Consider the following 14893-nt stretch of genomic DNA (forward strand, 5'->3'; position numbering starts at 1 on the left):
ACCTCTCAGTGCTAAGGGTGAGGGCTACATCACCAACCTGCTCTCCTGCCATCTGGATCCCTTCCACTTCCTCTTGGGTGCCAGGGTGCACAGGGAAAGTTCCTTTTCATCGCCAGGTGGGGAGATCTGCTCCTCTTTAGGGATGTAAAAGGGGTGTGCTTCACCTGGTGGATCAGGCGGCTGCTTGGAGCACCACTCCTATGGCATGGAGGCTGTTGTGACCTCAGCCGGGACATGACTTCCCTGTATATCCGGGGAACAAGAAAATATTTGTATTTCTTCTCCAGAGTGAACAGAAGGAATCTCCACATAGGCTTCTGTTTTCGGTGGGCACTGTGTGAACAAACTCTGCCTCTTGGCCCCCCTTTCCTTCTGTACAGAAGGCTTAGGAGCCTTCACCTGTTTCTACACCTTGCCTTTCTGGTGATCCACCAAAGGTTCCTCTCTGAGTCGCATGCCCTTTTCTTTTTCTACCGGTTTGAGCTTGCTGTATGACATCAAACACCTTTCAACCTCAGTGTCAATCAATGTCTCGCTGGGTAAGACATCTCCCATGGCAGCCTTGAGGTAAAAGCTTCCTGCTTTTCCTCTCTGTTTTACTGCCTGCTCTGTGACTTCAGGGGTGGAGTCAGCACTCGCTTGGGAGTGGCTGACCTCATCCAGGCAGGAACCCTTCCGCTCAATCAGACAGACTGAGGGAGGGAGAGGGGGCGGGTCTCCGCCTCCTCCAGTGGAGAGTATCAGCTCATTCACGCTTCCGGCAGCCTTGGGGAGCGGTTGTCTCTGTCCTAATAAAACTTGTTCAAGCCTGGCCAGGCGGGCGGCTACTGAATCCTTTTGTTCAGCTTTATCTAGCCCTTTCCCTCCCCCGGTGTTCTCATGGCACTTAGGACGCTGGGTGCGGTCCTGTGTGCCTGCTTTGGAACGGGGCTTAGCCAGCTCAGGAGCCTGTGCTCCTTCAAGCAGGGGGGAGTTAACCCTGCTGGCTCTGACGGCGAACACAGTCGCTTTAACAGCTTTTTGCTCAGAGCGACTTTGGACATCATACTCCCAGGCTTTCTGCACGAATCTCTTAATATCAGTCATTTTCATGGTCTGTGCATCTGTATGCATTAAGATCATCTTTCTGACTGACCGGTGGAGATTCGCAATGAATAAACCCTTGAAATGTGTATTCTCTTCGCAACCCTCATCATTTCCCCCTGCAAAATAAGTTCTAAGTCTCTCGTAATATTCGCGAGGGGACTCTGCTCTCTCGTGCTTAATGTTAAGGACGGCGGCTATCGCGGCAGTCGGGTCAATAAACGCACTGTATTCTCGGATAAGTGCTTGACACAGCTCTTCAAAGTCATCACAGACTTTCTTCATCTGCCTAGCCATCCACTCATGTACAGCTCTGCTGCTAGTTTTCCTGACCAGAAACACTTTCTCCTGTTCTGTAGCGTTTGGCAGGTACTGCAGGGTATACCTGAGGTCTTGAATATAACTCTCGATATTATTCTCTGACACTGCAGGGTCAATTCTCTCCATGTCCTTCGCTAGCTCTCTCAGAGAATGGAGGTTTATTCTCCTAGCTTCTCCGCTGATGGAGATATGACGGAGATCGTGGTCAGACCTGTCGCTGCTAGAGAGAGTGCTTAATAGCGACTCGAATTCAGACCTTTTAGCAACCATCGTTAAACTTAAAGAGTATTACTTTTAAGTACGAAATCACAGTTCTACCACAGAAAACCACAAGATCAAGTATGCAATCAACCCGGTAGATCGCAAAAGATCACAAAACAATCAAGCACTGCTTAAAGAGCAAGGGGAACTTTTTTCCTTTCGGCTTTCAGCACACTGTATTGTCGTGTATGAAACCCGCGGCATTTTATATTGAATAATTATGCTTGGTTGACTCATTTCAGTCTTATCATAGCCCAGGTATGACTGAAATGAGTCCAGGGACGCCAATAAATGTAGTGTGCTCTCTGAAGGCACCAGTTCTGTAGGGTTTGGGCATTTACGGGGACATTTATTAATTGTAGCCGTAAATCACAAAATGATTCTTTTGATGGCCTCAGAATCAAACCACGCGATATAACTCAAACAACGCACACACACGGGTACTAATACACGAGGATACATTTATTAATACATAGAATATGCATATAAACCTAACAGATCTTATTGAGAGGGTTATCAGAATACAAAAGGTATATATACAATCAGTTACAAAGAGTTACATATATCAAGAGGACATACGTTTAGTATATCATTCATTTAGACCGTTTCATAAAGTGAACTTGGTTACAACTTCTACATTAGATACTGAAAACAAGTACATAACTCTTAGGAATTAAATTGATATCAACTGGTTGGGATAACAATTGAATTCTCAAGCTGTAATGCAGTGAAGTTGAATACTCATCCAATCTTTGGGGATTCAGATCTCCTGCGGGCTCTCTGGCTCCGTGCCAGGCTGTGCTGTGCTGCTTGCGACGGTGCGCTGCAGATGGTCACTGACCGGCTAGTTAGTGTTGGCTTTAACTAGCAAAGTTTGTGCACAGGAGAAAAGATGACTGTGGGTCCCAACAAGTCAGGAAGAGGACCGGTTCGTTCCTGATGAAGTGCTAGCTCTGAATAGTGATTCCACAGTTCCGACCTGTTCACGAGGCTTGCTGCTGATGCTAACGTCGGGTGTATCCTCTGGTTACTCTCTGGCAACCTCCGCTCTAGACTCTTAGAACAAAGGAAAGTTCTGGCACTCAGACACACTGGCCGTTCCGTGGTTGTCCAGGCTCAGGATGGTCAGGAGGCACGCTGCGAGAATGTCCTTCCCTTGGGAGCCTTCTGCTCCTGGGCCGTCTTGCCCTGGAATTCTCCTTTGAATTGTCCAAAAAAGTTCACAGAATTCTCTCAGGCCCTCTGTGTTGCCTGTTGTTACCTGGAGGAACTTCAGCTCATTCATTGGCTGAAAGTTCCATGGGCATCAGAGTCCTACGTGGGTTACTCGGCCCTACCAGTCCCTGATTGGTTGATCAAGGTGAGATATGAGTCACTTACTCCTGACACTTAGGAATGCAGTCCAGATGTCCATCTGGCACTCCCTAGACAGATAGGCGCCAATGGATGACCATTGATCATGATAGCCAGGCTTAGCTAAGTGCATCCTCCTTTGGAAGCTGTCCCTTATCAAAAGAAAACATCTTTAAATCAGCCTGCATGAAGAGTTTCTCTGTGGCTGCACCACAGAGATGAACAGAGAGATGAGGCCTCATTTGGGAAAGTACCGCAACACTTAATTCTGTCTTATTAACAAGCATTGCCGCTACACGGGTTTGCTTCAGCCTTTGATAAAAAAAGTGATCTGATCTGAAACTATCCAGCTTACAATCTCTGAGGTAGTTGTCACTAAACTCGGACATGATGTGGCACACATGTGCCGTGTGCCTTTACTTTTGTAAAAAACTGGTATCGGGAAAAGTTTCTTAATATTTCTTTTGATTAGCATGCAAGAAAATGTGATCATTACCTATGGAATTTCCCGCCAGCGTGGAGCTTGAATTCACAATCTTGAGATTCAGTGTTCAAGAGTCACAGAAGAGGTCGGCCTGGTCTTCAGTTTGCCAACGATAAGCTCCGGCAGTGCTTCTCTGTAAAGCAAATTGTTCGGATCGGTTATGTGGGACGGCACTTCGATACTAAGATCTTTTGCAGCACACGCATGGTTTCCCCCTTCACGCAAAAAACATAGACAAAGGAAGCTCTCTTGTCTTGGGCTGCTGACTCCCGGATTTAAAGCGCTCTGGGTGCCAGCTAAGTCTCTAACAAGGACACTATAAAGACAGGAATTACACTTTGCTCACGTCACGCATGGAATGGCGAGGCTACTTGTTCGAATATTATCTAGTCTCACCTCATATGGTGCCGATTCCTGGTTTTCATTTAAGAAAGAGCACTGCAAACACCGTAAACAGTGCAAAACGTGTGATGAAAGAAGTCTTTTCCCCCCTTTGTCTAAAGCAGAACACAGCGGAGTCATGCCGAGGGTTGTGAGATCAAGATTTCAGTGGAGCACTGTCGTCTATGTCTTTAGCTACATGAGTTGGACATCCTCTTGTACACGGAAAGCAGATTGAGATCCTCTGACATGAAAAGTGCCAGATAAAAGCCATTTCTCATCCTTTCTCTTAGTGGTGGAGCTATCGCATGTAAATGAGGCAACTTGCAAGGCGAGCAGGCTCGGTGCACACCGAACGCAGATGTCTCAGAGCAGTTGAGACGTGTCCAAGTGGCTGTCAAAGAACAGCACTTTGCCGGCACTGTGGCTTAGTTGGCTAAAGCGTCTGTCTAGTAAACAGGAGATCCTGGGTCCGATTCCCAGCGGTGCCTTTCTTCCTGTCTTACTGTACAGAATTTATCCTTTTGGGCAAATCCCATGCCTTTTAATTCCGATGAATGCAAGTGTTCGTTTCCTTTCTGGAACAACTTGTTTTGAAAGAAATCTATACAGCTTGCGAAAGATGAAACACAAATCTTGCTTATCAGTGAAGAAGAGGTACTCCCAGCAGGCCAGCTAATACTAGCAACGTTTTTTTTTCACCCTAACCCAGAGAATGGAGAAAAGCGAGGCGCCTGTGGCTCTGCAGTGTAATCAGTTCGTGAGTTCGGCAGTTAGCTGAAAGAGTGGTAAATGGAGCTCGCCCCAGCCCGTCCTTATTCTTTTAAAGAGGATAAAAAATTAACTTCGCCGCCATTATTACCAGCTTTAAAAGACTGCCATGGGCACAGAAAAAAACACACTACAGATGACTTTTCTGGAACCGAAGCAGAGATTCCTTTACGAACCAACTGATAAAGCTCAGCCAGTGAATACTGTTATCAGAATGTGAAAGCACGATCAACTTTGTAACTGCAACCACAGGAAAAACAGCAAGAAGCAGGCTCCATTCCCCATTTAAATCTGTTGTGTGAGGCATGCTTTTTGCACGCATGAAGTAAATCCCACGATCGCTTTTGAACTTGGACAAAGTACTTCCAAAGGAGCGCTATGCGCAAAGATTTAACAAGCTCAACCCCCGCCGAGATTTGGTGTGAAGAATCAGAACATTCAAGTTTCGCAGACAGAAGCAGCACGCCAGCACAGCCAACATTAAAACGGAGGGCACACTACGATTTGCATTGACACAAAAGTGATCTGGGCAGACGTCGTTCCCTGCATAACGCAAAAAGTGGCAAAGCGCTTTTGGGTTGAGAGGACGCAAGAAGGTTTTTGTTTTGTGCCTTGATGTCAAGCTGAGAAAGTATCTTTAAACACTTTGCTTAGTTTCTCGAGAGACTGCCAAAAAGCAGTTCCCTCCCTTTCGTCTGAAGCCAGCTGAAAGGGGGTCTTGACAGAAGCACCTGACAGTGGTGGGATTCGAACCCACGCCCCCAAAAAGACTGGAGCCTTAATCCAGCACCTTAGACCGCTTGGCCACGCTACCCGCTGTGTGCTGTCTCTTTGTCTCATTACTTGCCCGGAGGAGGCCGGGTGAGTTTTGCTCTTGTCGCCCGACTTAGTGGCGTTATGACCGTGGAACCAAGTGCACCTGCTTTTTCTGAGATGCTTCCCCTCTCATGGTGAGATCTCGACTTCTTTAACACCACTGGAGAAAGATCTTCTGTGGAGCAGGTTTCAGACCTCTGCGTACAGCACCCTTGATGTCATTTTATTTTTACAGCAGCCGCATCCGGAAAGTTGTGTCTTTTACGTTTTATTTGAACAACAAAACTACATACAATACAAACAAGAGCACATATAACGTATCAAGAAAATCGTCAGGGGCACATGCTATAATACAATTACACTTTATGAAAAACAATTACACAAGGTAAATAAAGATAAGGTCCGCACAGCTTGTTCTTACATTTCGAAAGAGTCCGTAAATACCCCTTTACGGCTATTTTGAACTGTTCAAACGTAGGACTCTTCCCAGATCATTTCACTTTATACCACATTCCTAAACGAGGATGCTTCTCCTGTTTTAGAACTATTTTGGGCGGTATGGCTTATACAACACACCCACAGTATTCTAATGGTGGACTGCAGATCTGTGCTATAGTTCAGTCGAATTCGAAGGATCCAGCAATCGTACTGGATTTGACTGGGATTCTGAAATGTCTCTTGCAAAAGTATTCGGGTTTGCTTGAACCTTTGCTAAAAAAGTGATCTGATCTGAAACTATCCAGCTTACAATCTCTGAGGTAGTTGTCACTAAACTCGGACGTGATGTGGCACACATGTGCCGTGTGCCTTTACTTTTGTAAAAAACTGGTATCAGGAAAAGTTTCTTAATATTTCTATTGATTAGCATGCAAGAAAATGTGATCATTCCCTATGGAATTTCCCGCCAGCGTGGAGCTTCAATTCACAACCTTGAGATTCAGTGTTCAAGAGTCACAGAAGAGGTCGGCCTGGTCTGATGAACAGAGAGATGAGGCCTCATTTGGGAAAGCACAGAAACACTTAATTCTGTCTTATTAACAAGCATTGCCACTACATATCCCCCCTTTTTGAAGGTCACGAGGTCCTGAGGCATTGTTGCCTTCAAAACAAAACACAGTTAAGTGATGTCCCTTGCCACTAGAACATTAACCTTAAATGTCCACATTACTCCTCGAGAATTCATACCGGAACCAGCATTGGATACAAACAGGATGAATAACATCTGGAGTATGTATAAACACGGTAGGAGACATCGTCTCAGTCTAGGCATTACACATCAGGAAGTTCACTGTCAATATCTAATACCTCAGTAGTAGATATTTGGGGAGAATTCACTTCCTTTCTTTTGACATGCTACCTTTGACTCATTCGTGCTACCCGGAGTACATCTTGATGTGAGTGTAGAGCATTCAGAGTACATCCAGTCATGATCCAGCTACCCGGCAGTAGTGTTACAATAACAACAGTTCCTGTTCCCAGCCCCCCGATAAACCACAACACCTGTGTTGGGTATCTGCTAGGGTGGTTTGGAGGTTTGTTCCATTAAAGCAAACTAACTACCTGTACCTCTTCAGGGCATACTGTTTCTTGGATTTCCATCCAATTCAATAGTGTGGCACCTGAAGGCATCCACGACCTCAAGTTTGGTCTTATATTGTCTGGTTCCAGACCGTACAGTGTTAAGTTCAAGCTGTACTATGGCCTTCTCGGGAACTTGCAGAAAACTGTTTGATTAGGTAGCTGCATTGCGGTAGCTGTATCATGCCTGTCACAAGTCATAGTGACAGTTAAATGTGGTGTGCTGACCAGCCATTTACTTCCCACCTGCTCTTCATGGGGTTCATTAACCTCCCTCTGCTCATTAGTAGCTTTACACCCTTCATTGGTGAATTGTTTAGACACAGCCAATGGATAGCTTTGGTAGCCATACCCATCTCACGATTTGGAACCGAATTCAATCTTGGTTTGCCTTCTGGGTGAGCTATGAACGATGGGGTGAATGTCACATACTCCTCTACTGAGAAGAGTGGAATCAAGTGGGTTTGGGAATTGTGCCATGGTTAGATTGGCTACAGTGGCACTAAGCTCCCTTAACAGGTCTTGTGTCAACATTCTGGCCTGTTGCACACAAGCATAAACCCACTGTATAACACCGGCAATCATGTCCACTGGTTGGGGGATAAGGTTTAACCCTGTTGCATAGGAAGTTGCCTGTAGGATTTTTCCTAAGCTTTCCAACTTTTGCTGCTGTTGATACAGTCTGTCACTACCCTCTGGCATCTCTGACACCTGCCTTCTTGGGGCAGTCAGGGGGAGAGTGCCAGTAGCACACAAACCTACCAGAAAAAGCAAACGTGCAACAGTGGCGGCAGCAATCAGTCCTCCCAAAAGTCTTTTCGGGTGTCTGATCCCAGTCATCTCCTTCTGAGTGACTGTTGCCTTTCTAAGCTGGCGCAGCGTGTACATGGTGTCTTTCTCAGTATGCCCTGTGGCATCTTGGGCAACACCATCCTGGAAATCTGGGGAGATCTGACGCAGCTGCTGATGCTGCTCCTCCGTTTCCAGGGTATCTGCTTTTTCGATTTGTTCATGCCTGTGCTCTAGGAACCCTGCAGGGGGCGGTGCAGCGGTGGAGCATGCCTGACCCTCGGCTGAGTGGTCATCTGGAGCACCTGAGTGATCTGGGATTGTTACCCCATTCTCACTGTTCCGGTCCACCCTGCACACTTCCTGATTGAGGAATCCCTCTATCGGCATGTTTACAGTCATTCGCTGGGGGTAGGTGTAGGACACCTGCTCGCTCCCCCCTTCCCTCGCTAGGGGTTCAGGGAGCTGCCCCAGCACTGGGATAGCTAGTTCACTGTCTTTGAACTTACTATCACTCACCAGGCCCATGTCAGTGCAGGCGGGGATTCTGACACCTCTCTTTGCGATGTCCTGCACTGGCAGGCTGGTGGCTTGACCATCCAGCTCCAGTCTGGGTGAACCACTGTTGGTCAGACTCAGACTGAAAGACTGAGCTGGTGGCTGTGAGAAAACCGACTCGGCTTTCATTCCCTGTCCCTTCCTGTGGACTGGGTGTGTTGGCAACCCTGCCGTTGAGGCAGGAACAATCAGGTCAGTCTCACTCACTACCTGGTAGTTGTGAGAAATAATGTTACCTGACTGCAGGTTCCCTGGGTCACAGCAGAGGGAATCGGCATCTGGGATCAGGTGTGTCCACAGCGCAGTAGTCTCAGCGTCCAGCTGGACCTCCTGTCTAACCTGTGAATGTTGCACCAGGGACACCTGGCGGTGGCCCTGCGACAGCTGCTCAAGCAGATCGTTACTAATAGAGGACCTCTCAGGGCTAAGGGTGAGGGCTACATCACCAACCTGCTCTCCTGCCATCTGGATCCCTTCCACCACTGCAAGGTGGTGGTCCTGACCCCTCTTGGGTGCCAGGATGCACAGGGAAAGCTCCTTTTCATCACCAGGTGGGGAGATCAGCTCCTCTTAAGGGTTGTAAAAGGGATGTGCTTTACCTGGTGGATCAGGCGGCTGCTCGGAGCACCGTTCCTGTGGCATGGAGGCTGTTGTGACCTCAGCCAGGACACAACTTCCCTGTATATCCGGGGAACAAGAAAATATTTGTATTTCTTGTCCAGAGGGAACAGAAGGAATCTTTACATAGGCTTCTGTGCTCGGTGGGCACTGTGTGAGCATAGTCTGCCTCTTGGCCCCCCTTTCCTTCTGTACAGAAGGCTTAGGAGCCTTGACCACAATTTGCCTTTCTGGTGATCCACCAAAGGTTCCTCTCTGAGTTGCATGCCCTTTTCTTTTTCAACCCGTTTGAGCTTGCTGTGTGACATCAAACACCTTTCAACCTCAGTGTCAATCAGTGTCTCACTGTATAAGACATCTCCCATGGCAGCCTTGAGGTAAAAGCTTCCTGCTTTTCCTCTGTGTTTTACTGCCTGCTCTGTGACTTCAGGGGTGGAGTCAGCACTCACTTGGGAGTGGCTGACCTCATCCAGGCAGGAACCCTTCCGCTCAATCAGACAGACTGAGGGAGGGAGAGGGGGTGGGTCTCTGCCTCCTCCAATGGAGAGTATCAGCTCATTCACGCTTCCGGCAGGCTTGGGGATCGGTTGTCCCTGTCCTAATAAAGCTTGTTCAAGCCTGGCCAGGCGGGCGGCTACTGAATCCTTTTGTTCAGCTTTATCTAGCCTTTTCCCTCCCCCGGTGTTCTCATGGCACTTAGGACGCTGGGTGCGGTCCTGTGTGCCTGCTTTGGAACGGGGCTTATCCAGCTCAGGAACCTGTGCTCCTTCGAGCAGGGGGGAATTAAACCTGCTGGCTCTGACAGCGAACACAGTTGCTTTAGCAGCTTTTTGCTTAGAGCGACTTTGGACATCATACTCCCAGGCTTTCTGCACGAATCTTTTAATATCAGTCATTTTCATGGTCTGTGCATCTGTATGCATTAAGATCATCTTTCTGATTGATGGTTGGAGATTCGCAATGAATAAACCCTTGAAATGTGTGTTCTCTTAGCAACCCTCATCAGTCCGGGCTGAGTCTCAAGATGGTCAGGAGGCGCGCTGCGAGAATGTCCTGCCTTTGGGAGCCTTCTGCTCCTGGGCCGTCCTACCCTGGAATTCTCCTTTGAATTCCCTTTAGAAAAGTCCACAGAATTCTCCACTACAGGCTCTCTGTGTTGCTTGTTTTTACCTGGAGGAACTTCAGCTCGTTCATTGGCTGAAAGTTCCATGGGCATCAGAGTCCCGCATGGGTTACTCGGCCCTACCAGTCCCTGATTGGTTGATCAAGGTGAGATATGAGTCACTTACTCTTGACACTTAGGAATGCAGTCCAGATGTCCATCTGGCACTCCCTAGACAGATAGGCGCCAATGGATGACCATTGATCATGATAGCCAGGCTTAGCTAAGTGCATACCCCTTTGGGAGCTGTCCCTTATCAAACGAAACCTTAAATCAGCCTGCATGAATAGTTTCTCTGTGGCTGCACCACAGAGATGAACAGAGATGGGGCCTCATTTGGGAAAGCTCGCAACACTTAATTCTGTCTTATTAATAAGCCTTGCCGCTACATATGTATAGTTATACAAAAAACAAGTGGTTTATAGACTCATCTTCATTTGCAGATTTAGAGGCAGCTTCGATATTCGTTTTACAAACGGTTTTTTTTTTTTATATGGGTCACACACATGCCATAGCAACAAAACATCTCTAGAGATGAGGCTGTAGATCACCTTTCCATCCTCCAGGTTTTCCTCCCAAAGCCTACGGTACCAACAGTGACCCCTGCTGGCTGAGAGAGCAGAAGCTTGCAGCACCTGGTATTCCCAGGCAGTCTCCCATCCAAGTACTAACCAGACCCATCCCTTCTTAGCTTCCAAAGTCAGACGAGATCGGGCACATTCAGGGTGGTGTGGCCACAAGCAAAAGCCATGGCGCCTGACTCGCTACTTGAAGCTGTGTGTGGCTGGGGCTCCATGCCCCTCGAGCGGGACTGAAGGATCGTTCGTGTGCAACTCTTTGGAAAGGAGCTTCTTTCCAAATCGCATTGCGTACCTGGATGTTGGCGAACGTGCTCCCTTGTGTTGGCTTGTCCCGCACTGGAGGAGAACAAACAAACTGCTCGGAGGAGCACAAGGCAAGTCTTCACAAGACAAAAACCTCCAGTGCACAACACTCAAAACATTTCTGGGCTGTCGCGTGTTTATTTCAGCACATAAAGCGCACCAGTCCAACACGTCGGCCGGGCGCGCGGCGCCTCCGCCCTCTTGTGGCCTTGCGGCGTCAGAGCAAGAGGCTCCTTCTCGCTGCCTTACCACTGTGTTGCAGAGCCCTGAGAGGGAACCTGGAGCGCACACTTTGTGGGGGGCGGGGGACCGCGTTCGCGCTCTGCCCCCGGTCTCTTGCACGAGTACTAAATCTCACGGCGCCAGCCAGCGGCCAGGAGACAAGTACAATATCGCAGGACAGGGGGGCCTCGTCATTGATTGTTACATATGAGACGGGGATTAGGAGGAGACCCCGACTGATTGGTAAAGGGGAACACTAACACCAGAGTGACACCCCCGGTGTCTCTTTTTGAGAGATGCCCTGGGATTTCTTAATGGCCAAGGAGGGTCGGGACCTCGGTTTTACGCCTTCCCCGAAGGACGGCGCCTGTTTGTGCAGCAGAGTGTCGCCATCAAGATGCTGGGGCATAAGAAAGCCACACAGACCGCAGGGTGAGCGCTCCCTACTGGTCTCAGTCACACCTCTTGCAGGAGCAGCAGCAACCTGAGCTTTTCCGGGGGGAATCTCCCATCTGGGTGCCAGCTAGGCTCACACCTGCTGGGCTGCCGTGGGTGAGCCCAGTCGAGAGTCGCAGGGTGAGATCTAGTCACCGGGGAGAAACGATACAAGCGAAGGATTACTCGGCTCCCAGCACTTGAAAAGACCGACAAATGACTCGTTCCCGCCGGAGCTGAACGTACCTGTATGTGTCATGTCGTCTACTTCCCCTGCCCCGCTGTGTTTGCTGTATTGTCTCTGAAGCCGGCCCCCGAGACGAGACGGGCTGTTCCTGTGCCCCAGTTAACACTTTACAGGTGCCATTCCCCGTTATTGTGGCCATTGTCGGTGGTCACACGCGATAAGATAAGGTGGAGGAGAGCGGGGCATGCCTAGCGCCAGACATTCGAGGAGGGGGCTGTGCGAGGTGAGGTGAGGTGCGACACGCCGGAGCCCCGACGCTGCTAATGCGGAGCACTTGTTGAACTGGCATTGAAAGGACGTGTGCGCACTGAGCGAGCCTTCCCTGCGGCGGATCATGGAAACTTTCTCCCCGCGCTGCAGAAGTTGTGTGGGCTGCAGCGGTGCCGAGAGAACAGCACAGAAGGCAGCAGGCTCTTGAGAGCGGGTAAGAGACGGAGCCTTGTGGGCAGGCGAGCAGGCCCGTTTTTTGGAAATTGCTGAAAAGGCTCCGGTGTTTGTTCGGTGTGTGGCAGGCGCACGACGCGAGCTTGCGTAGCGATCTGCCGGTCTGGTGTTATGCAAATGAGGCCGAATTGCGTCCCGGGACATGCTGCGAATGCGCATTGGCGACTGCAGATGTGTAGGAAACGGCGCGCTCGTTTTCTCGTTTTGCCCACCCTTTTGAGTGTTAGTGTGGCGTGTGAGTGTGCGAAAGAGTGGGCCCAGCAGGAGGCAGTGGCGTGGGGGGGCGAGGAGCTGGGCTTGGCTGCGCGCTTTGTGCTGTGGGTGCGGGCCGCTTGCAGGGCCTTATACAACTTATACTTACCTGGCAGGGGAGATACCTTGATCATCCTGTAGGTGGAGTAGTTGGATTGTTTTCTTGTTTTGTGGAAGCAGTGTTTGTTTTGCAGTTTATGAAATGGCAACTTTTGGATCCCGCAAGAATGCTGTGCGTTTTGAGCTTTTGGATGACCTCTTCATGGATCATATGCAGTTCAGCAGAAAAGTGTTGCAGAAGGAACTTGGCTTTGAACCTCGGCACTTGGATTTCATCTTTGCTCTCCCAGGTCAGAAAGCATTTGAGGTTGTATTTGCTACCTATCCTCTGTTTGAACAATGTGTGGATGTGTTTGAGGCAACAATGTGTGGATGTGTTTTTAAGAACTGCCCTCACGCCTACGCCAATAAACTCAAAATGAGAAAGGATGAGGCAGTGCTTGTTTCAGCCAAACCAGCCCGAAAAGCCAAAGCAAACAACAAGTCAAACACAGAACCCTTGTTGGACAAAGGCTCTCAGCCTCCAGCCAAGATCAGTCCTGCTGTGGCTCCGGGGCCAGTGGAAGAGAAATCCACTACGCCCCCACAACTGCAGACTGCAGCAGAAAAGCACGAGGGTTTGTAAACCTCCGAGAACAGCGAGGACCCCTCCCCCACTCCTGCTCCTCAGAACAAGGGCCAGTGTGGGGCGCCCTGGTGGAGCGGGTCCATCGAGGATACCCAGGATTCAGCGGAACTGCTTTTCTCAGACTCTGCAAGTCCTACAGATGCCCTCCTCTCCTCCATCCAGTCCATCACGGAGGATCTGCAGCAGATGGTGGGTGAGGGGGAAGAGGAGACTGGTGCATCGGCTGCACCCCATTACCCTCAGTGCTCCCAGGAGGTGGACTTGAGGAATAGGAAAAATGACTCTGTTTTCTCCCCAAGTGAGGAGGAAGGACAGCATGGCGATGGGGACAGCTGGAACCCCTCCACCCCTCCCTCAACCCCCTTCCTTGAGATGGACCCAGTGAAAGCTTTTACTGCTGCCACCCTGATGAAGGCTCATTCAGAGGATGGCTGGCAGGAAATTGGTAAGAAGAAAAAGAAAAAGAAGAAGGTAACAGGTGAGACAGAAGAGAAATGTGTTTTGTAAAGACTGGTTCCACTTTCTTATGTAATATGGCTCTAAACATAATTTCTCTTAACACCAGAGGTATCAATGACAGAGTTAAATGCCAGTCTGTCTTTGATTACCTCCAGCAGAGTGAGGGAGATGTGTTGATGTTGCAGGAGTGTGCTTAAGCCTATCAAGAGAGGTATAAAAGCTTTGAAGATAGGTGGGATAAAGGGCCTTCTGATTGGTCGGGGGACAATAACAACAGAACCTCTGGCTTGGCCATTCTTTTCAAAGGATGGGCATTCAAATTGAAAAGTATTCAGAGGGTCATAGATGGCAGGTTGCTGTGTGTGGATGTGGAATGGGGGACCGTTAACCTGCGGCTAATCAATGTGTATTGTCCTACTGATGTTGGAGGAAGGGTGGAGCTACTCAAAGCACTCTCTCCCCTATTGTTAAGTAGCACAGACGTGATAGTGGAAGGGGATTTTAATTGTATCTTAGAGCACACAGACAGGCAGTCTAGCTCTCCGATAAAATTGGATTCCAGCTCACTGGCCCTGCAAAACTGAGTTCAAGACTTTAAACTCTCAGACACATATAAATGTATTATCCTACAACAGCAGGATATACATGGTCAGGGAGGAATAGCAGCTCCAGAATTGACTATTGCTTTGTCTCACAGAGAGTGACAGTTGTTGGGGTCACTCTTCAGCCTGTCTTCTTCTCAGATAATCAGGCTTTAGGGTGTAGAGTGGAACTCCAGGGCGGGACTGTCTTTGGCCCAGGCCTCTGGAAACTCAACACAAAGCTGCTAGAGAACGAGGGGGTAGTATCCCACTACAAAAAGAAACTATCACAGTGGCTGTCCTTGCAGTGTCTGTACGGGTCAGTAGGAGAGTGGTGGGAGGAGGTGAAGGTGAGGACAAAGGCCTTTTTCATGGCTGAGGGAAGGAAGGCTGCTGCCAGACGGAGAGGAGTGCTAGCCAGGAAACAGAGGCAGCTGCAGCGTCTCTACACGATGCTGCACAGTGGCTTCGATGTGCTCGAGGATATCACCCTTTTAAAAAAGGAC

At 49.0% G+C, this 14893-nt stretch overlaps 2 non-coding genes and 1 pseudogene across 2 annotated transcripts; 1 reads left to right on the forward strand and 2 right to left on the reverse strand.

Moving 5' to 3' along the window:
* The first annotated feature begins 4300 nt into the window (after positions 1–4300).
* trnat-agu (transfer RNA threonine (anticodon AGU)) lies at positions 4301–4374 on the forward strand. The gene has a single exon. It is a non-coding gene; the product is annotated as a tRNA-Thr (tRNA).
* A 1012-nt stretch (positions 4375–5386) lies between these two features.
* Positions 5387–5468, reverse strand: trnal-aag (transfer RNA leucine (anticodon AAG)). The gene has a single exon. It is a non-coding gene; the product is annotated as a tRNA-Leu (tRNA).
* A 5330-nt stretch (positions 5469–10798) lies between these two features.
* Positions 10799–10917, reverse strand: LOC138218438 (5S ribosomal RNA; annotated as a pseudogene).
* Between the last annotated feature and the right edge of the window lie 3976 nt (positions 10918–14893).

This window comes from Lepisosteus oculatus, chromosome 14 (assembly GCF_040954835.1).
Source record: "Lepisosteus oculatus isolate fLepOcu1 chromosome 14, fLepOcu1.hap2, whole genome shotgun sequence".
Lineage (NCBI taxonomy): Eukaryota > Metazoa > Chordata > Actinopteri > Semionotiformes > Lepisosteidae > Lepisosteus > Lepisosteus oculatus.